The sequence below is a fragment of the Centrocercus urophasianus genome, unplaced genomic scaffold (assembly GCF_019232065.1).
Source record: "Centrocercus urophasianus isolate 14NV4802_14NV808 unplaced genomic scaffold, USGS_Curo_1.0 seq_10, whole genome shotgun sequence".
In the NCBI taxonomy this organism is placed as follows: domain Eukaryota; kingdom Metazoa; phylum Chordata; class Aves; order Galliformes; family Phasianidae; genus Centrocercus; species Centrocercus urophasianus.
In genome coordinates, this window is record NW_024884142.1 from 9,245,310 (window position 1) to 9,267,337 (window position 22,028).

Below are 22,028 nucleotides of genomic sequence, written 5' to 3' on the forward strand. Positions count from 1 at the left end.
TTTAAATAGCTTCTATGTGAAACAGCAAGGAGCCAGACCCAGGTATGGGATCTCTGCACATACTCAGCAGGCTGTGTTTGAAATGCAGGAGGTTTCCTTGCCCACTCTAAACCAGATCTGCAGCCCACTCAGCAGCTGTTCCACTTAATTGTTCTGTAGTTTTCTTGGCCAAAATCTTCTGTGTGTCTGAAAGAGCACCTTTAAGATAAACTATGAAACTTCTTTTTAAGATGTCTTATTTGCCTTTGATGGAAAAATTCTTGCCTGGGAGACTGTCACAAAATGAAAGCTGTGGATCGGGCTTGGTCATGCTGCTTCTACTTTTACCCCCAATGACTACACTGTAGCTTGAATTGATCACAACAAGTGAATTGAAGCTGTTAGTTCATTTAATTGTCAGTTCTGTGTCTGTCCACTAAGTCAGTCAATGATTTTTCTGAAGTGACTGCTACTACCTCACAGAGCTGCTCTTACGGCCATTGGACGTGTATTGATGGTGCTAATGGAGTCACTGAGCCAAGCTCACATCTAGCAGTGTCATAGTTCTCCAGATATTGATTGTGATGGCATTTTGTTCTGCAGCAGAGTCCTGAAAGCCCAAGCTGCAGCAGAATCCGATGCACTAGCTAGTTGACAGGATGACGTAGCTTTAGGGCTGAAGAGGCTTCATGTAATTTGAAAGAAAACAATAAAATGCAAAAACAATGGTTCTGATGGTGATACAGGCAGGATACACAGGCTAGATTTATAATCATTGAGATTCAGAGTCTCTTGGAGTAACTTCAAAATAGTGACTGTGGTATTGATTTTTTTAATTTAATAATCATATTTCAATTAAAAAGAATTTAATGAACCTTGCTGGCTACTCTGAACCTAGCCACTATAGATGATTAATTTTTAATGGTTTGGGTGATAGAGGAGTTTTGATGAATGTTTGAAAGGACAGCAACAATCTCACATGTTTGTCTAAGGAAAATTTCCGTTTGTCCTGAATGCTAAACTGGTCTTTATTGTGCCTGAAAGCATCTTGTAGAAAAAAAACTGTTAGGTCACTAATCCACCTCACTCTGAAGACTGGATTTCTCTTAGCTGTATTCTACCTAGAAATGTGTCTTCATGTTATGTTAAAAGCTAACAGTAATTTCCCTCTATTTTGTCTCCTTTCAGTGTGCTATGCTGCTGTAAATAATCACTGCCTCTTGGATGTTTGCAGTGTACTGGTGTTTGGAGACTCACCACTTCTTATCATTGACAACTTCAGCTCAATCTGAGATAGCAACCTAGAGGGGAAAAGCTGTGTATTCCGTTACTGACCCTTTGAGAAATACTTTACCCTTCTCTATCAACTTTGCATCTATGGAAAATTATTTTTTGCTATAGGCTCTTTCATTCAAGATTGATCTTTTTTCTGTCAGGTGGCTTCTTTAAAACTGTCTTTAAGACCTCTTGTGAGAGCAAGACTGATTGTTCCTATCAAGAAAACACATGCAATTAGGTAAGATGAGATTGTTGTAACATCTGAGAATAACTAATTTCTTGTTCAGTTGAGACATTTGGTTATTATTTGCTTTGGCAATCTTTTTCACTGTTCTAAGAATTTTTCTAGAAAACAGGGTTCTGTGTATAAACTAAAACCTTCAGATTTCTGGAGGGATGCCAGTGATGGTACCTGCTGTTGCAGAAGCAATTTGAGATAATGACAAGTGGTTTGTAACAACTCAACCCAACCAGAGAAATGTGGCTGGGGTGTGCTGCGGAGAATGGGCAAAGTTTTGTAAGTATTTTTACAAACTACTGAGATCAACTGCAGGATCACGAACAAGAATCAGTTCTTTCTCTGAATGAAAAAGAATAATAACAATAACAACAAAAAAGTATCCAACTGAGCACCAGTGGAAGAGCACTTCACTAGTGATGGAGATAAGCCTATTGAAATGTTAAGAGCAAGTCCTGTTTGCCCCCTGCTTACCGTGCTGGAGCAAGACTTTTACTGGGAACACACAATGCAGCCTTAAAATTTGAAGCTCTTAAGAAAGCAACAGCTTTTTCCTTTTTTTTTTCCTTTTTTTTTTTTTTTTTTTTTCCTTCCCTTTAAAAATAGTTTTGCAAGTAGTATTTGCAGAACTCTGTAACAAATTATCTAAAAAATGATACTTTATTATTGTACCTAGGAAACATGTATGTATGTTACAGTACTTGCACAGAATGTTGATGAGAACATCTGACTCCCACAAATCAGGACTGCATTGTAAGAATAAGGACTGATAATGTGAATAAGCGTTTTCAAGATCAGATCACACTCTATGTTTTAAAATTTCTTGAAGTTAATTGTTCTTCCAGCTAACAGTTTACTGCCAGGAAAGTCCTCCATATTGATCATTATTGCATATTAATGGCTCTATCAAGTATTTATTTTGCAAGTTTCTAGGCTGAATTTTTTTACTGATGTCTCCCAGGAGAATGAACAAACTTCAGGAGAAGTGGAAATAGCCACTCCTTCTTTGCAAGGTCTGAATATTTCAATGTATTTTCAATAGATCTGTTACAGGAGCATTTGGGGCCAGTATTTGGATTCCAGTAACGTGATGGATTGAAAGACTTTTTGTGATACAAATGTGAACTTAGAAGCCAGCTGGCTGGATCATGTCCAAAATGCTAACATGAGGAATCGCAGAGGGACAGCTTTCCAGTAGTGCAGTTAGTGGGCTTCAGTGCTCTCCGTGAAGAAGTCAAAACAGCGCATGCAAACCAAACTGCACATTTCCACTACTTCAGTTGTCTGTGCAAATGGACATAAGTTTAGCAGTCCTCTTTAGATTGGTTGTGCCAATATCCAAGAAGTGCTCAGAGTTGATCACTGTTCCAGATATAGCTTAAAGTTTCTGTATCGTGTAATAAACAAAACCATTGACTGAAACACATCAGTTCATTTAAAGGCAAAGAGAAATCTTGCACATTTGCTAACATTTAAATTAAGCCTCAAGGTTAACCAAAATAACAATTTTGAAGGAAAAGCAGACTTTACATATTCATCTAAAAATCTCTTTTTTTTTTTTTACATAGCATAAAATATTTATTTGTTGCAGGTTTATTTTTGATTGGACCTTGTACAAAGACATTACCTTCAAGAAGAAACATTGACATTTTAGGTTTTTCTTGAAACCAGCATATAAGGATATGTTGTATGTTGTGACTACGCTGCCTCCTACACAGATGAGATAAAAAGGAGTTGAAGTACACTGGACCAAACTCCCAACAGAATTCTTTGATATTTGTCTTTGGATGTTGTGGATGTGAAGATGTTTCAGAATGGAGTTCATAATCCGGGACCTCTTTTCATGGGAGGGTGAACACATGAAGGTACTAAATAAAACTAATCAGAATGGAGTACTTGGAATAGTCCATGGAGTCACGTCCTTTGCAAAATTACCTTGTGGTAGCACAAGGGTAGGCAGAGAGACTTAATTTAACCTTAAGTGTGTGTGCCAGCATTTGGACATTTGCACTCTGCTGCAGTTAAATACATTGGTAAAACTAACTTGTTGATCAAAGATAGCTCCGAAGTGGGAGGAAGTTCATGTAGAGATTTTGCTGGCTAGTCTTGCCATAAGATAAAATATGAGATGGACAATATTTTCAGAATTACTCTCTCCTCATAGCTCTAATTTGGGTTACAAATCTATGAAGTCTAAACCTCAGGTGAAAAATATTGACATTAAAAATAGTTATTCGTTTCTCGGTAATTGTAAGTCATTTGTGTATTTTATGCTCAGAAGAAAATCTGGTTTTGAACTGCTGAAAAATTAGTCGTTATTTAGAACATGTGAATCCATTGTGTTTTTTTTTTTTAAGCCTATTGAAATCACTAATTTTTTGCACATCAGACACTGTAAGTCCCAAATAGGTTCTAAAAATTAGACTACTCATTACCTAGCAAGAGCTGTTAGAATTGATTATGTTTATGCCCGCACTACGAACTTGAAAAGACTACTACTAATAAAAATACTCTTGTGTGAGTTTTTCAGACAGTGGGAGCAGTAATTTAAGGCTTTCTTCTTTCATTTGAAAGTTAATTTGGATGAAAGTAAGGCTTGCATTTAAAGTGCAAAAAGCGCTTCTTGCGCTTTTTGTCCATGTGTGGACAGTTCTAATTTGGGAATCAAAGTGTCTTCTTGTTTCACTTAATCTTCTTTGAAAATAGAAGTGTTTAGCTTAATCCTTCATTGAACTGGAACAGGTCTACTTATTTCAGTCCACCTGTGAGTTATGCTGGAATGGGAGAAGCTCTTCTGAAAAACGACTGTTCGTTTTGGAACTATTTTTCCAGCTACTTGAGGTCTGAGTCTGATCTCAGTTGACACGCATTACAGCCTTCCAAATCTCAATTTTTTAGCCATTTCATCAACTAATGGTGTCTATTCTAAAAGCTTTTAAGAGTAGACTCAAAGCTGAATCTAAGCTGTTCTGAGTGTTTGTGACAGAAATAAAAGTTAGGTCCTGTGGCTTTTATCAATTTCAGACTAAAATTAATTCTTTGCCGGCTGTAGGTATGGATGGTAGCAACACTGTTATATAACAGTAAAAATGATTATGGTCATTAATTGAACAAAATAAATCATTTGGTATTTTGGTGCATGGGAAATCAAGGCACATGTACAACATCTTGCCAGCCTTGCATCCCAGAGCCTGAACTGTGCTTAACCATTTACAACTGTAATACGATTGCGAACTTGAGACGTGATTACTAAATAAGCATCTTTTGGGACATTCTGTACAGTCTGAGAATTAAATAGAAAATCCTTGAACATTAGTCGCTGGAGAGGTCAAGTCATTAGTTTTGATTTGCCTTGCTTTCCCTTGCCCTCCCTCGCTTTCCCACTTCTTATGCAGTCTGTGCCATTGCTGATGATGTCTGTACCTGGTAACACAGAAGGTCAGTCTGTGTGTTGGACATTTCAAGCCACTCTCCTGCTTAAGTTCCAAATCCTTAGCATGGCTAATGTGAACTTAAATCTAAGCATCGTCAATGGGAAGGAAAAAAAAGTCCACTGTATAGTATATCTAGCAGTAGAAAACACTACAGAATGGCAACATAAATGTTTAATTCAGTGCTCCTCAATTTGGAAAAAAAAAAAAAAAAAAAATTCAACAACTCACCACCAAGAATCCCCTCCCCCTGACAAGCTTGCTAAAACTAGGTCTGAATTCCCAGTGGGAATAATGAGCAACAGCAAGAGTGAATGCTGGGAGAAAAGAATGCAATTGTATTAGACTCCATCACAATGGGAGGTAAACCCAAATCATTTATAAAAGGTAAATGCTGGCAGAACACAGGGAGCTCAGAGCACCACACTGCAGGTGTGATTTATGAGGCTGGGGACTGGCTATAAATCAAACCCTTTTGTTTTAAATAGTACTGCTTCAACGCAAGATATCAGTTTACATGTAGAGGAAATGATGAAAAAAATGCAGTGCATTGCATCCCAGGAATATTAGAGAATCAGATTTACAATGAGGCTATCAGTACCACATCCAGACAATAGGTATCTGATGCGCAATTTAACGAATGCTCTCACTGCTTGAGCAGAGTGCCCTAATCTACCAACTCAAGTTTGTCTTTAATGTATTAATTTGGGGATCTATTTTATGAGACCAGCTGTTAGAATCATTTCACTTATTATCAGGAATGCCTTGGCTATTCTTGTTAACTAGCTAGAGGTGTCCTTTTATGCCACCAAAAGGCTCTGCCTGCTTCTCTGCTAGCTGTATTTTTCCTTAATTATGAAGGTTTATGAGTCTCATTATTTAGTGGCCTCATGCAGTATAAATGGGGTGGGTAAAACAATTAATTCCTAAGGATTCAAACAAGGACAAGGCATCCTGGAAACTTCTATATGATAACAAGAAAATATCTCTAGTGGGAAAAAAAAGAAAAAAAAAAAAAAGGTGTTTTCTCCCTCTCTTGGTAGTATAATTAGTAAATAGAAGAGATTTTAATGGTAACAATCTTTTGGCAAAATGATCTATTCTGCTCTGCTTTTCAGGTCTGCCAGAGCTTGTCTTGGCTGCATATTTTGCGTTCATTTTGCATATGTACCAGCAGAGCAAATGATATTCCTGAAACCACTCAGTGTCCTGCAATGTGGGCCAGGGAGACACTTAGAAAAGCTGGGAGAGGACAAAAGGCCTGAATAAAGGGAGGGACAGCATCAGCGTTCGAAGACATTTATAGTGAAACAGTTGCTGAGTGCATTGCATGTATCCGAGCCATTTTGTGTAATAGTATTATATCAGCAATGATTTAGCCATCTGAACATAAAAAGTTGCCTTTAATTCACTGATAAGCATAGTGCCTTCATGTCAGCAAGGAGCCAAGAGACATCTTGTACTGCAGTGCTTTATCACAATTCAATTACTTTCCAGGAGTCCAAAATGCAAACGCTATAGAAACACATGAGCACAATTTTGAGGGCCTTTCTGGAGCTCGGATATTGATATAGCAGCATCAGCTATTGCTGGAGGCATTAATTTCAATTGCTAGTGTGAGGAAAGTATCATTTCACTGAATCATTGATTTTTTTTCTTTTTTACTTATTATTACAAAACACGTCTAGTGCCATTATTTTATTGGGCACTCTATAAATGTGAAAACATATTCCTGCTCAGTAGAGCTTGCAGTCTAAATTAGAGCAATATACGAAAAAGATATATTGACGATGAACAGAGGAAAAGAAGACAGTGCCTGAAATTGCTTTTACTTCTTCCTCAAATCTAACCACGTTGCCAGCTGATCAGGGGCCTAACTTTTAAAAGTACTTGATCTTCTTTTTTCCAAAGATTAAGATGTTTGAATATCTTTAAAAATACTGCCATTTTACAAATGGAATTTAATGGTTTCATAAATGGTGCCACAAAAACAAAAACACTTCTAATGGGAGAGAGGCAGAGAAGAGTTTTCCCTTTCTGAATCTTATACTGTCCTGACATGAGAATCAATTCAGATAGCTATGGATCTGTCTATGCTAGGAGTCATCCTGTTTGCAATGCCATCTTCATGACGCTTTGTGATTTGACTGGGTTCCTGGATTCCTCTTTCCTTTTTAGGCTTTTTTTTTTTTTTTTTTCTGGGCAAACAATGTCTTGTTTCTTTGTCTGTTTTGTCCTGTGAGAGAAATACTTTTGTGGGCCATGGTAGTGTTTTAAAGTGATTTTTTGAAAACTCTTTTGCCTTCTCCACAAATAAAGACGTCACTCGAGAGGCCTTATTACAACAGTCAAGAAGAAATATAATTAAAGCAGATTTAAAGATTGAGTTTCTTTGCCATTATAAAGGTTAAATACACGGAAAAGCAAAAGAACATTTGTATAGCAGAAGCAATAATGAAGGGTTTACATCTGCAGCCTCTATGAACTGAAGAGCTTGTGGGTTTCCTTATGTAGTCATCAGGAGTAGCTGGTAATTACCAAGTTCAAAGCCCATTATCTCCTCTAAAAAGCCAACTTGTTTTGGGGGGTTGTTTCTGCATGACGTGATGTCTGATGGTTCTCTTCCTTTTATAGGCCTTCTTGGTGAGCATCAAATCCTGACCTGGGATGGAAAGCAATCTTTGTGAACATTTGTACAGAGGGCTGTGTGATAGATCCAGCAAAGGCTGAAGACTGGCAATAGTGGCTGATGTAGTACCATGGAGAAAAGAAATCTGAACACTGCTCTCCAAGGAGACTGAGTGAGAAGTTAGGTAATATTGGGTTTCATTGCCTAGTTGGAGTTGACAGAAGGCAAGGTGATTTTGCTCTTCAAATTGTGCTCAGAGGACAGGAGGCAGTGTGTTTATTGCAGTATATGTGGTAGGTGGTAGGAAGGCACTGTATTATGTACAAAGGTCTCTTGCAAAGCTGATGCCTATTTTTCCCACTGCAGAGTCAGTACACTGACTGCCTCCTTGCACATCCAAAGCCTTGCCATGATTTGCTCTCTGTATAATTTCATTAAACCAATGGGAATTGCACTGAGGTAAAATTGGAGGAGAAATTTTGTATTCTGTAGCTGACAGGGGACGTCCTGAATTTATTCTAAATTTATTCTATTGGTGTGGCTTTACTTTCAGGTAGGCATTGTCATGCATAAGCCCTTTCAAGACATCTGCTGCAATAGCTGCAAGTGTAAAGTGTTCACTAGGAGCTTCTATACTGCACTGCTGTGTGTGTGCAGGCTGTGCAAAGTGGGGAATTCACCTTGCTTGTTAAACCATAACCTTCCACATAGGAAGCTCAAGTAGGTCACTTAGGGGAGCCAGGAAATGCGCTGCGTGTCTGATACGAATCTGATAGCCCATCTAGTAAACGGGAGTGGCCAACGACACACATCCCAGTTTGTCAGATGTGCTCATGTGTTTTCTGAGATGTTACAGATAGAGTATGTATCAGAGCTTAGAATCTGACCTTAAAAAGTAGATGTCTTCTAAGATTGCATTTGACTTCCTTGTGATAAGAATTAGCTTTCCATCTTAATCAGCATTTGTGACTTGATTCAGCAAAGCATTGAAGGTATGCTTGAGGCAATCTCTCTTCAGCAAAACTTTTAACTTTGGATGCATGTTCCAGGAACAGAAATTGAAATTAGAGTTTGGTACATAGGCTTCACAAAATTGGATTTCAACTTTGGGGAAATCAGTCATGATCACTTAGTTTCTAGTGCAAACATTTCTCCACTTTTGCTGAGGAGGGGACTGCCACAGGAGTCACTAGAAACCAAGATTAATTGTGTGCAGGAGATTTTAGGCCCTTGGTTAAATAACAGCTAAGCAAGTGAGCAGGCATAAGTTAAGTGAAAAACTATCTATTTAAGCATTTGGATCTATACAAAGAAAAATTTTGAAAGATTGACATTTCAGTGTCAAAATTCAAGTGAAAATTTGTGATTCAGAAAATGTTTGCAGTAGTCTGTAACACTCAGTGTTCATTTTATGCCTATATGCCTGCAGACAGACATTCTCTTCCTTATTCGTGTTTCCAATTTTCTGTTTTTGTAAAACTATAAAATAAACAAATGCACACAGATTTTGTGATGTGCTCCACCATTCCTCTAGTATTGCACTGTAGGATACAACAAAGACATAATGAGTGAGAATAAAGGAATCAGGGATATCAAAGAAAAGACATTCCTTTATTCCTCATCAGGCAAAGAGAAAAGATAGCAGAATCAAAGCTGTGAAGGCTTCCCTGTTAGTAGACCCTAACACAGTAAGAAATACCATCTTCAGCTGAGTTGTTACTGGAGTTCTGCAAAGTCTGCTCCATGAACAGGCTTGCAATCTGAACATGGGACTTCTTTTACTTTTATGTGCCATTGACAGCAGCAGTATCTCTCTTCCTCCCCTACCATCTGCAAGCCAGAAATATCACCATCTCCCAGCCACTGCAAACTGAAGAACCCAATTGTCCTTATCTACTCTCCAAAATGTGCACTGTGAGGAATGTCCTGCAAATGGTAACTTTCTGATATTACTCAAATGCTCCATAGTAATGTCATTCAGAATGGCTTCTTAAATTTAAATGTTTGTATGCTTTCTTTTTTAGCATTGAAATGAAACCCAATCTCTTACAAAATAAGTTCATTAGTTGAACAGAGCTCTTACGCAGCATTGTAGGAATTAATATTTCAGATAAGAGCAGTTTCTGGTCTGGTGCCTATCTTTTTGCCAAGGGGCAGTGATGTAACAGTTTGGCAATGGGAAGCGTTCTTTAAAAGCTTTGATCATGCCTTAATACAGGTGCTGATTGCTGCCCTTGAATACATCTGATAGAACGTTATCATAGTCCAGTGATCTGTTAGGTTTGAGGTGGGCTGTCCAGTTGTGATGTGAGGGATGAAGGATTCTTGCTGCTAAGAGACATGGTTTAATGATGGGACTCAGTAGGTCAGATTGGTGGCTGGACTTAGAGATCTTGAAGGTCTTTTCCAACACAGGTGATTCTGTGATCCCATTGGACAGCTCAACTCAATCCTTATAAACTGGAAGTGTGACTTTGGAACAGGAATCTGGACACGTTCATAATTATATGCACTTTTCTGTTGTTGTTTAAAGGTACAAAGGTACCAGCATTGACAAAATACCACTTCAAAATGAAATATTAAAAAAACTGAGAACACTGAGAACACACGTCCTAATTGTTGCATGTTACATTAATTTTAATTTCCTGTTAAACTGAACAAGAGCAAGTTTTGCTATTTTTATATTATTTAGTTAGTGTCCTTGTAAAGCCTTATTTATCTCTCTGTCATTCTAACCCTGGTAGGAATTTCTGTTTTTAAACCTCATAAATTAGAGGAATTTTCTATTTATTCATATGACATATTAATTGTTAGCAATGTTAAACTTTTTTTTCCCTATGTGTTGTGTAATCAGTGATTGGCCCCGTTTAGTTCTAAGTGTCGGGAGAAACAGAACCCCTTGTTTTCCAGAACCTGCTCCATAAATCTGTAGACTCTGTATATTCCAGTCACAATCTCTGTCTGTGCAAAATTTGGAATAAATGTATTAAGTCAAGAAAGCTGTTTTAGTTTAACATAATATAATAATAGACTCTGTCTTCAAACTCCATCTATCATTCCAGCACTCGTTAGGCATTCTGGTTTTGTTCATAGTAGAAGCCATCATAAAGAAATTCATTTTCCTCTGTTCACTCATCCAGTTTATTGTAAGAGAGCTCCGCGTTCATTTGCCCGTTACGCAGCATTTTGTGGGATGAGAAAGAAACAAGCCAAAAGAAATCAGCAGAAGAAATAGTTATCATGTTGGGTAAGACTGCTCTTATTTATAGTGGTATGAATGCAGAACAGCTCTACTTCTCCCAGAGTTTATTTGTGCTAATTGAATGCAACTGAACACCAATACCCACCCTCTTTTACCCATATTTTCTTCGTTTTCCAGAGTTATAAAGGCTCCATAGTCTCTATGTTATTATGACTTCCATCACTTCTGTCGTTACTTCCCTTCTTGCTGTGTTTCCTAAGTTGGGCAGTTAGGTCATGTGCCTTCCAGCCTGTTCATACTGCACTACAAATAAGCTGGGAAGCAATATTGATGCAATTGACATTGCTCTCTTTCCTATCCCCAGTGACAAAGCTGTTTGTAGCCATGTTGCACCTGGTTTCTTTTATCTGGAGGGCAGGACCCTGGAGTTGTTTCTGCATCTGGGTCCCTCACAGAGCTGCAGGATGCATGGTGTGATTCAGTAAGGATACCACCCTCAGTGTGCTGGATGCCATGCAGTGGCAGTGACAGAAAATGAGAGCTTTATCCTCCTCTATTGCTCTGCTCTGTGAACAGAACGGTGTTTTGGTGGAGCCAAACTGAAAGCTTTCTGGACAATTGGCACTGTTAGAAATTTGCAGTCAGGAATGTGTGAGCTGGTAAATCTGTAAGTGGAGAGTTACATAGAGGCTTGACACAACGGTAGGTGAAGTGATCCAGTAGTAGTTTTGCTTTCCCTTTATGCCACTCTCTGGCTTCCTGTTCAGCTACAACAAACAAAATCTTCCCAAACTCAACTACAGGGCCCTACAGATGTCTTCCCTGCCATGGCACATTCCTCTACCTATTTACTATTTTATGCTTGTCCTATGCCTACACAGCTTTGTGCTTTCTGTCCTGTACCTTCAGTCTTTGGCAGTTTTCCCCTGGAAAACTGATCTGCTATCGTATATCAGTATTTTTTTTTTCCCACCTACCATCTTTTTCTTGCCTTCTGAATCTACTGTCATTAGATCTTTAAGTCATAAAATATCTTGTTTGGGTTTGTTATGTGTACTGTCTATTTGTTCTTGTTGAGTGGGTTATGATCAGTGCTCTTTCTGTGGGTCTGTGTAGACCATAATGTCTGAATATATCTTAATTTCTATGATCTGAGAACAGTGGCTGAATCCAGCACTTCATGGCATTATCCACTGATAAAATAATTACAGCAGTTTCTTGCAGCTAAGCATGTAGATATTGTGCATTGAGTGTGTATGCACTTGTGCAATTCTGGGAGGAAAAAAATCTGTTTGGAAATCCTGAATAATAGCTTTGATTATTACATTAAGTTAATATTGCAGAGCCCTTCCCTTTGGAACAATGATTTGTCTGCTGGTTAAAACAAATCAAATAAGTATTTTATACAAGTAGCAAGCCATTACTGAAGATGTGTCACAGCATTGGTAGGACACTGGGACACTAGGACTGAGCTAAGCTGTGCTTTCATGCTTGTGGTGCACTCCCAAGCCTCATTTTTACTGGGTGGCTTGAAGCACGGCCTTTTTCTTTGGCTTCTCTGGTGGTTTTCTAATAAACAGCCTGTCTGCCTGTTATGCTTTCACAGCTGTATTAGCCCCTTTGGCCTCCCCACAAGCTCCTGACTAACGTCATCTCATCTTTTCTGAGAACCTCGGTGCTGCTGGAAAAGTGAATTTACAATTTATTCATCAGGGATGTGGCAGCTGATAGCAAACAGGCAAACACCCTTTGCACTCTATGCACACCAGTCAATTTTCTAGTGAAATAACACAAGAAATAACACATCTGTGCATGTACGTGTATGTATATATAGATATATATATGTGCACATGCAAATTTACTAAGTGTGCACTTCTGTGCAAAGATGTGCATACGTGCATGTCTATCTTTCTCTCTCTGAGAAGAAGAAATCATACCTTATGCCTTATGTTTGCCCCATGTCCTGCCACTCCCTGAAGTTCCTAATGTTTGTGTCAGAAACTCCTCAGCAGCCTGTGATCCTCACATGGTACACAGCTTCTCTGAAACACAAGCTTGCTTTCATTTGGTTCCTGCTTCCTTCCCTGGCACGCTGCCTTCTTCATCTCTTTGTCTGATTTCTTTGTTGCTTAACTTGCCCTCCCCAGCTTCTTAATCTGTGTGATTTTATCAAGGCAAAGTATGTGTTTCTGTAGGATCGTATCAGTGCTTCATTTCATTCTTCTGCTTCTAGTAAAAATTCCCAGGCTCTGGCTCTAGATTACAGTCAATCTGTTTTTTTTTTTCTAGAATTTAGCCTTCTCATTGCCTTGCCCTGGTGCCCAGCTACCGATCCTTACAAAGAGTCTCTTTCAAAGATAGATTTTTGGCATTGTTTCCCTGCTTATCAGCACAAACAGCATCGAACCAAAGTGCAGTGAAGACAGTCTAACATAAAGTACAAGAGATTCCCACATTGCAATGAGGATTTGGTAAGGTGTATAGATGCTGAAGGGGTCTTGAAAAAGGCTGACCAAGGGGGAAGGCAAGGCCTCAACCTCAATTAGTAACTCAAAAAAGTGTTTAGCTCTCCAATTACAAGTGTTCAAATCTCCAATTACAGGAAAAAAAAGAAAAAAAAAAAAAAGGAAAAAAAAAAAAGAAGTGAACAACCTGTTAAACAGTGCAGCATAGGAGCAGTTTTCACTTTCATGCAGCAAACAGGAGTTTCAGGAGTCACTCGGTTTCAAATGAGCCGTGTTTGACAGGCAAACCCAGACTGAAACCTGAGTGCAGTGCTTGTGAATGCGCTTGGGTTGACACTGAAGAAAAGCTTTCCATGAATCGCCACAAGTGGAAATGCCGCGATAACCCAGATGGGTGCCCCACTTCCCTGCAGACCCGTGCAAAGCGCAAGGAAATGACCTGGAGCACAGCCTGCTGCCCCAAATAGGACACTGGGAAAGAATGGTTGTTAAGTGCCAGGCATGCTTCGCTCCTCTCCTGTGGGGTTTAGGGTGGGAGGTGCAAATCCCTCTGAGGTGGGGCCATCTCCCTGCCAGCTGCTCTTGGCACCATTGTGTCCCTGTTCTGCCGATGTTGTTGGGGCGTCCAGCCTCTGCAGGCAGCACGTTTCCCTGCAAACCTGGGATTGCTGCCCTTGCTTACATGTTCTGTTCCTGCATTTCCAGAGGCTGAATTTCAGCCTCATTTAATTTTTTCATGTCTTCATTTTTTAATGTAGAAAAATAGGAAAGTTGTAGAATGCTTCCTCCCTAAACCTCCATGTTTCTTGTAGTCTATAACCATTCCGCGAAGTATAGCCCCAGTTGGGTTGAAAAGTGAGGGTTGTTTAACAGTACACAAAAACCTGACACTATACTGCCCCTGTGCTAAGGAAAATGGGAAAATGTTACTTTTAGTGCTGCAGTTTTATGACAGAAAGGGATCTTTTTTTCTGAACTTGTGGCAAGCTTTTATTTTCAGATCACTTTCTAGAGCTGTAGCAATATTAGATGACTAAGTATATTTTTAATGTTTTCTATTGTTGAATTGTATTTCTTTCTGATAGAGAACATTTTTCTTCATGAAACTCGGGGACCCTTTAGACTTTCTGAGTGATTTCTCTATTAGCATAAGTCTGAGCAGTGTCAAAAATAAGTCAGTAGTTCTGATTTGTGCTGATTGTTGCACACCAGCATCAGTACTGACTGAGCAAAACAGAAAAGCCTTTAAGAACTGACTTAAGTCAGTTCTAAGATGTGTGGTTGCTTCACTGCTACCCCTTTTACCTCCATCAGATCCTGTCTATCTGTAGAGGAGACATGCTGTTGTCCAGCGTGCTGTTGGTCAAGCTTCACCTATGTGGTGGTAGAGAAATTTATATTGGTACCATGGATGTCTCCATGCAGCTGACGTGCTGAAGATGCTCTCTGTCTCAGCATCCAGGTTCTTAATGATGAAGTCAAACAGCACTGGTCCCTGTACTGAGCTCTGTGGGGTTGTGCTACTGCCTGGGCTTGATGCTGCTGGTCACAGCCCTTTGATCCCAACAGCTCAGCCAGTTTTCAGCCCCCCTCACTGTCCACTCATCCTATTCTGCACTTTATCAGTTTGTCTGTAAGGTTTCTCTGGGAGACGGTGTTGAAAGCCTTGCTAAAATTAAAACCTTCCTAAGATCAAGACTTTCAGATCTGATCATAAAGAGGACTTTTCCTTTTCTGAATTATAGCACTATAGAGGCCTTTTGTCCTGGACAAATCCTTGAGATTCTGCTTGTGCCATGTTAGACAGGGCTGGACCCGAGGTTTCCATATTTACAGAAAGAAGGGAGGAATGATTTTTCATAGAAAATATTTCAATTCTGTCAAACACGAGCAGTGATTTTCAGAAGTGCAAGGTAGGCACAGACCGCTGATACTAAATACTTGAAATATAGAAATAATATAAAAGTATTTATAAAAACAGAGCAGTTTGTCAAAGCTTTTGAAATGTATCAAACTTAGAATCCACGAATGTTAACACATACCATTTACCTTTAAGAGGAAAGGCTCTGCAGTGGGCATTTAGCTAGATTTGTACACCTACACACTGCAGATGGTTTAGTTTTATAAGAGATGAAACTGCATTTGGTGGAACTGATTAAATATAAAAACACCACCATCTGCCATTTATTCTAATATAAAATGGTTTGGGCAGATGCTGACATCTTTGAGATGATTGATTCATCTCTGACAAGTGAAGATTCTCGGAGGGTTCCAGCTGCCCACTGCTCGCACAATACCCGCATACAGGAGCAAACGCCAATCACCACAGTGTGCTTTGGATGGAGCAGGTGAGCGAAGGGCACTTTAATAACCAGCAGCTTGGAATTCCTAACTGCATTGCTGGTGGTTCTTTTTTTTTTTTTTTCTTTTTTTTTTTTTCCCCTCGTTTTTTCCTCTCTCCTACACTTCTGGCCCACATTTAACTGTGAGAATATTTTATGCACACTGTATACTGTATTGGAGCACAGCTACCCAAGCACGGCAGTGACTGGAAGAGTGTCAATTTCTGGCACAAATAGCTCTCTTCAGTTTTTCAGAGTGGAAAACCATCAGATACTCTCCACATATGCTATTCATTTTAAAATTATTTTTTGCTAAGTGTCCGTCAGGGTTACATTTAAACTTCCTGGAGCATTATTTATTGAGTATGACACCAAATACTTTGTAATAATACAAATTACAGATGTATATCTTAGTTTATTTGATAACACTGACACGTTCTCTACTGTGGTCTCCTTTTGGTGGCTTGCTGCATCATCTTTTTTAAAGGTTTTGCTTAAGCTTTTTGGAACACGCATGATAAGTTATGGAAGAATGCATTTAAAAATACTCGAGACCAGATTGTGACATCCATACCCACACTGAATAGCAGTTTGCACCAGCAGTAAATCCTGCTGCAGACAGACCGTTTCTTACGAAACAAGGTCCTGACCCAGAGCTGGAGCTACAGTAAATTCAGTGGACTTTTGGTCCATCTCCAACTGGGAGAAAGTGCAGAACAATTAAACCAGGGTACAGCAAGGAGGCAGACGGAGCCAGTCAGTAGTTGTGAGTACATAAACCACAGGGCTTCTTCAAAACATCCTAAAATAGGATGCTGTCTTTGTATATGTAAAATGTTATCTCTGACTGTGTCCCCCACTCAGAAGTATTGCTTTGAGCAGCTTCTTCACTGGAAAAATTCAGTTAAAAATGGAAAAGGGTCTGTTTATATGACGTGTTATGCTGGCAGAGGAGTGTATGGTATGTATGTAGAAGTTTGGTCAGAGGGATACTGAATGATTGTACTGTCATTTGCTGCTGAATGTATCTGGAGTAATTCCAGCCAAGTCTGGAATATCCCTGCTGTAGATGGAAGGAGTTCATCCTGTTCATAAACTGAAGGCTATTCAGAAAATGATGGGTTCTTGTCATTGCCACAGAATGTTTTCTGCTCACCTGTTGCTGAAGGCAAGGCTATATGTTGGTGTCATTTCATTGTTTTAAAGAGTGAAGGGGGCAAAAAGTCAGTCAGCCAGATCCTAATCTGGCGTAACTGTGGTTTGAAGTCAGTGAAGCTAATCTTATTTATATCCGCTGTACATCTGGGCCAGAGGATTCAGCAATGATTTTCCTTATGCTGCTCTTTGTATTAACCCTTTCTTTCTATTACATTTATCTTTTTGGAGAAAATGTTGTATTTCTTTCATTCAAAACCTAAGGCTCTTCAGTCCCCTTTTTCTCCAGGCTCCTTTGTCCCCAGGAAAAGGCAACCCAGTATCTTGCGTGAGAGCAACCTGGCTGGTCCTTCTTGAACACTGGTTTTCATAAGGTACTGATGAATGTTGTTCCCTGCAACGGGGGGATTTCAACCAGAAGGTATGGTTGTGTTTCTTCATGTAGTGGTCTGGGAAGCTGCGTTCTTGAAGTTGCCTCTGAGGTTGTTGCTGTTGTGGGAGAGCAACGTTGACACTAAAGTCAAAATGCAACACCCTAATTTCAGTGTTCAGAAGGTTTGATTTTAAACAGTGGAACAAAATCTGGAAAATAGGTGGGTTTTGGAAGTGGAAAGGAACAATACTTAACATATAGCATGCATATCTGACTTTTGGGAAAAGTCTTTTTTCTCCATTTTGGCTCCTATTTCTTCTGATGTGGAAACGTAATACAAATCTGAAGTGTCTAATTCAAGAAACAGCCACCAGAACCTTTGTAATGCAAATGATCTTGCTGTTCTATAGCGTCTTTCTTCCAGAAGGGTCCCAAAGTGCTATACAAATTACGTGTGACTACACGAATCAGTTCCCACACCACTGAATTACTGGCAGCTCTGGGTAGCAGAGCGTCTTCCTCACAGCACACAGCAACGTTGCCCAAAGTTTTGGGACAGGAAGCAGAAAATACAAAGCAAACAAGAAAAGATGAAACGGATCAAAATTCAGATTCAAAGGAGACTGAAGAGGATAAAATGTGTTCTGTGCTTTTCTTTGGTAGTGTCATCACAGCTGGTGGTGTATAGTATTATTGATCTAGCTGACAGACATAATATTTGTCAAGAGAGTTCCCAGGATTGGACAAGGTTATCTGGGCAGAAAACATTATTTCTCTGGTTTTCTGGATCAGAGACCAGCTTGCCCCACAGCCCTTCCTGCTGCATGCCCAGATTAGGGAGGTGCTGGGTACAAGGCTACACCCTGGCCAGATGTGAAGCTTTTAGGGGACGCTCCCAACAGGCTTGAGATGGGGGCATTTAGCTCCGATGCCTCCTGCCCCTGTGGGCACTCCTAGTGGGTGCTGCTCCAGAGCTAACTGGAGCCAGGAGAGGTGGGAGGCAGCAGGAAGAGGAGAAATTCCTACCAAAACAGCACAATGAAAACTAACAGCCTTCTACTCTTATTTTTTTTTCTTTAATAGAGTGTTTTTGGTTTCTCATGAAAGGTTAGAAATCATAGAATCATAGACTGCTTAGGTTGGAGGGGACCTTAAAGATCACCTCATTCCAACCTACTTATGTGCCCTGGCTGCCCCCACCCAGCCTGGCCTTGAGCACCTCCAGGGATGGGGCACCCATAGCTCTCTGGGCAGCTGTGCCAGGGCCACCTTCTGACTAAAAAATTTCTTTCTAACATCTAAACTAAATCTCCCCTCTTTTAGTTTAAAACCATTCTTTCTTGTCCTTTCACTATCAGATTATGTAAAAAGTCAGTGCTCTCCTGCTTGGAAGCTCCCTTTAAGAAGAAATGGGTGGTTTTGGGCTAATAGAATGGAAAGTTGAAATGTGAAAACATCCCTGCCTCACTTTGTCTAACATTATGGCTGACAAAGCTAAAGTGTGCCGTAAAACTGAGTTTTGAGGCTGGCATTTACTGTGATAAGCGCCAGAGTATTGCCATTACAACTGTAGTTTCCCATCTAAAATCAGTTAAATTCCCATTTTTATGTAGAAAAGAGGTGATTTTCTTCAACATTTAGCCTGAAATTCAATCTTGTTGGAAATCGCATTGGGCTAATTGCTTCCACTCTGTGTCTGGTGGATTCAGGGGTGCAGCTGCTTTGTGCACAACAGTCCACACACTTCTGGAATCCCCACTTGGTAATCAAGAACCTGTACAAAAAACTGGGTGCAGCTTCTCACACAGTGTGCAGAGTGATGTTGTGGTAGATGCTGCATCTTTGTGGAAGCAAAGTCAATGAAAGCAGCAGTCATCGGATGCCTCCTGGCATAGTTTTGCCCATGTGCAGGCAAAGTGTTTCACGGGAGGCTGAGAAGCTGTAGTTAACGTCACAACTCTCTACCTGCTCTACAGACAGCATTCACAAAAGTGTCTGATGGAGTGAGTGTGCTCCCACTGATAAAGGCTGCACATGAGAAAATGCAAACGTGCAAAATATCTCCAAGTTTTCTCCCGTCAAGCTCTCATTGGAACTTACACGGTTTCTTCTCCTCTTGCTGCCCACTCCTTCTTCCTCCTCTGCGCTGCTTATCTGGGGGAAGATTCTCAGGTGAAATTTGTAAATGCTTCTCTGTTGTGCAGAGGAGCTTTGATAGCATGAAATGAATAGCAGGTAACATAATAAGAAAAAGTATCTGGCTCAAGCTTTGGAAATGTAAATTCTTTTATCAGTCCCTCTGCTAATTAGAATTGCTGTTTGTCATTTCACATTTAGTTGATTTCATTACATTTTCTTTGGTGATTAGATATTTTAGCAATAAATTAAAAATGCCAGACTAAAAAAAAACCAAAAACAAAAACACAACGACAAAAAAGAAGCCCTTCATTAAGATGCAGTCAAAGTTGTTTGTATATAGATACAACTCTGATTAAAATAATCTTGTTAGAATATGCTGTTAAGGAAAATAAAGCAAACAAATGGACCACAAAAGTTTGAAAGTTGGGATGAAGGACGAGGTGCAGTCCTTCCAAGTCCCAGCATGAATACCCTCAGTCTGCACTGTGCTTTGCTCTCCAGGGTCGGAGCTCTAACTCAGGGATGCTATCAGAAGGACACTTTTGCCCCTCTCCCTTGGGACCCTCTCTTGGACTCTCCTTTTCCTATCCCATACTCAACTCCACCGGCTTGTGTCCTGGTGAGGGCTGCCAGATACTCCCTGTGGAGGCCACAGCCCTCCTGCTTGTACTTTTATTGATAGAGCACAGATAAGAGCTATCCTAGAATGCATTCTGGAAGACAAACAAGCCTCTCTGCATTTGGAACTGTGCTTTTAGAGAGCAGACATTGCAGAAGAAAAAACTATTGCACAAATTTTTCCTTCTTTCTAAGATTGATTTGTATCTTATTAGCCCAAGGAAAGGACTACCCAGGAAGTGTCTTAGATTTGGGTTCAGACTTGTTAGCAAAAATAACTTCTGCTCTACAAGGGAGGCCTCGCACATGGAGACAGTGGTATCTGGGAGATTAAGAGAGCCGGAGGCCAGTGGATGAGGACAGCTTCTCACTGAACAGGAGGAAAAAATCTTGTTCCTTTGCTAACTTATTTACTTCTTTGTCCTGTGTGAACTCCCACATTTATTAAGCTTTCAATCCAAGCTTGTTTTTGAGATGAGCTGCCTTGTACCTAAAACACTAGATAAATGTGAAAAGTACCCAAATCCAAACAAATGGAAAGGAATGACATTTTTCTTCATCTGAAGGTCAGCATGAATGCTGAACATGCTATTACAATTGGCTTCTTAATTTCAAGTGTCTCCCTGCAACTCAATCTCCTCCCTTTTGTATCTCCCTTCTATTAGTTTAGTAATATGCTGTCATTCTGATTTTTCTTAATTTTGCTTGTGATATTACTTCTCCTTTTCCTCCTCCTATGGGAACAGATTTCTTCTGCCATATGCCCATTTAAACCTAATTGTAGTATCTGAACATCTTGTGTGCTTAGCCACAGCATCCCTTGGGGTTTGACTGAGGCAGAGTACGTATGTGACCTTTAAAGCCATGTCAATGTGAGACTCTCACAGCACATGGCTCTTTAAAGCCTGGATGTCTATGCTTCATACTAACAAATTTGACCAGCCTGCCTTTTTATGAGGATATCATCATTTTGGGCAAATTCCAGGTTCCATATTCTAAATCAGCATGCCGAGTGCTTTCAAAATCTCGATTTCCCAAGGATCAAGTTGCAAAAGATTAAAAAATGAGAAAATCAAAGCTGTTGTTATTTTATTCATTTATTTCAGCAAATTTGTAGTAGTAACTACATGAACATGACTAATTGGCAATTTGTAAAATGGTCTGCTCACAGGAGCGAAGCTTTAAGCACATCGATGCTGCAACTGTTTCCTTATTATGACAGATCTTAAAAAGTGTGATCAGGTTGTTATAGGAAACAGTGAAAGCTCCCTGGATTGCTGAGCATTCTAGGCTTTGTAGTTGTAACTTAAATAGTCTTTATTGTCACGCTTTGCATGCATATACTGGGAATATGATTGTGCTGTGGAAACTGAGCTGGCCTAACAGTTCTGCCATAGTCATGCTATACTGGACTGGTGTCTCACAAAATCTCTTTGACTCGGTGAAAACTTTTTCACAACAAATGTGCTCAGTTTGAATCTTTCTGTCAAGCCATAGCATCGCTGTTGAGGTTTTGTGCTTCCCAAGGCCTCTCTGGCAGTTCAGCATATAAACTGTTGAGATTTCAGAGCTGCAATAATGTAGAAGTCCTTAACTGTAAAAAATGAGGTGTGTCTAAATACATGTAAAACAAAGCACTGCATGGTAGTTCTTATGAATATTGACACCAATATTTGGGTTCTTAAGAGTAATTAGTGGTGGAGCAGAGTAGAGAGGCTAAGAGGAAGTGGTCATTGATTTGTACCCTGAAATAGGAAAAAAAAAGTTAAAATGTAGTTAAAATTGATGGCATGTTCTGGTAACACAAGCATACTATACGTTACGTATTGAAATTAACTCTAAAACAAGTATGACAGGAAATATAATGTTAAAATGACATGTCAATGAAATAAAAGCATTTTAGATTCTGAAAATACACAATTATGGCACCCATTCAGTGTTAGCTTTGCTCAGTAGTGCTGTATATCACACAGTGGGCTTTTGACTGTTAGGCATTTTAGTTCACCAATACAAATTAGACATTTTAATATTTATCATTCCAGCTCAGCTTGATTAGTTGGTGTATAAAAAGCAGGTACATGAACATACATTTACATTCTAAATCTTCTGATATCATTACATGAAAATTCCTTATCCAAAAGCCCTGAGCTCTGAAAGATTTCTAAACATAGAATGGGCC

The 22,028-nt window shown here is 39.6% G+C and overlaps 1 protein-coding gene across 4 annotated transcripts in view; it reads left to right on the plus strand.

Moving 5' to 3' along the window:
* LOC122162458 overlaps window positions 1–22,028 on the plus strand; it is a 134,152-nt gene that overhangs the window by 95,532 nt on the left and 16,592 nt on the right. The window contains exons 3-5 of one of the 4 annotated variants that reach the window (XR_006169562.1): window positions 1,416–1,495; window positions 3,087–3,360; window positions 7,561–8,328. The exons of the other annotated variants lie outside the window; for them this stretch is intronic. The gene's annotated coding sequence lies outside the window, so the exon portion shown is untranslated. Of the gene's footprint in view, window positions 1–1,415; window positions 1,496–3,086; window positions 3,361–7,560; window positions 8,329–22,028 lie in introns of those variants that run through there. 4 annotated transcript variants of the gene reach the window in all.